This window comes from Acanthisitta chloris, unplaced genomic scaffold, assembly GCF_000695815.1.
Source record: "Acanthisitta chloris isolate BGI_N310 unplaced genomic scaffold, ASM69581v1 scaffold44035, whole genome shotgun sequence".
In the NCBI taxonomy this organism is placed as follows: domain Eukaryota; kingdom Metazoa; phylum Chordata; class Aves; order Passeriformes; family Acanthisittidae; genus Acanthisitta; species Acanthisitta chloris.
Genome location: NW_008672835.1, coordinates 9,580 through 11,007, shown reverse-complemented (window position 1 = coordinate 11,007; position 1,428 = coordinate 9,580).

Genomic DNA, 1,428 nt, shown 5'->3' with positions numbered 1-1,428 from the left:
CTGTTATAAGGAAAAGGTGACCTATTATTAAAATATATTAAAAATTAAACATGTTGTCCAATTATGAAGCCCCTTAAAACATGTAAAATGCTGAAGTATCAGTTTTGAATCAAGCAATGAATTTGAGGTGGCACTGAACTGTTTTTCATACAGAATCTCCAAGAAAGCAAGTCGCCTTGATAAGCAGTTTAAAGAATGTCTTGAGTACCATTAGCAACATGCTGCCTGTATATTAGTGCAGAAATAAAAGCTGCACCTAACAGCCAAGAAACCTTATTTATCATAACTGTGATGTCAAAAACTTCAGGAGAAATTACGGAGAGAATGGATTTCACTTAAGATTTGCATTAATAATATAGTTGTTCCCTCTTTTTCCAACTTTTTCTATTTTTTTTCTTCCTCACAAAAAACAAACCTCTTGAATGAACATTGACTGGAATCAGAAACCCTACGGCTCAACTACTGCAAAAAGTGCTCAGTTCATACAAAAGCTGATGGGCTGGGATTAGGATGAGGTTTTGGAAGAGGCGGGGAGAGCTGTTTGTAGGAAAGATGTTCCCCATCCAGAGTTCAGCAGAGGCCTGGTACAATGGAGTACAGGGCAGCAATGCTGGGTCATTAACCTCCTCACCCCAAATTCCTGCAGCCCCGTGCAGCTGGGACACAGCCCTCCCTCTCCTCCCAGCCTGGCCACCTGGAAAGGGCTGGCCACTGCCTCAGATGCACCTACTCTGGTCACTCTCCTTTGAGGTTTAGGCTGTTTCTGCCTGGTTTGTGGTGGGGAACGGAGCTTTTAACTAATCAATAGGTTTCTCATGCCAAACAAGCTACAGGCAGACACCATTGATTGTGCAGTGTCCTTTACAAAATAATGCAGCACTGGCCAGTCCTGACAGGCATTTACTTTTGTAGTTCTTTGGACCTCCATTCACTTTTGGAGAGATTTCTAGCTTTCCCCTTTTTTTAAAGTTGAGGTAACCAGGCTTAAAAATTGTAAAATGTTATGTCCAAGTATTTTGATACCAGTAAAAAACAACTGAAGCCTTATTGATTCACTAAAGGATCATTTAGGAACTGTAATGTTAAACTTAATCCCACCCTAGAAATCCTTGTGTGTGCAAGAGACCACAGACTCCTTCTTTTCCTGTCATCACTTCTCACAAATCCTAATTTACATATATAAAATTAGTACACATGTGAAGGAACAGACACATGGAAAAATAATCACCAAAAAGAGCAAAAACCTTGGACCTGAAGTTATATGCTGAAAGGGAACTAATGAGTTGTGTTTGTTTAGAGAAATAACTTTTGATTTGCTCTTTTCCAGATGGAAATAATGAACTTGTTCTGGGATGGTTCTTTGAAGATGGGTACTTTATGAGATCAAAACACTCCACTTTAACCCGGCATCAGTGCTTGGAAAGAGGC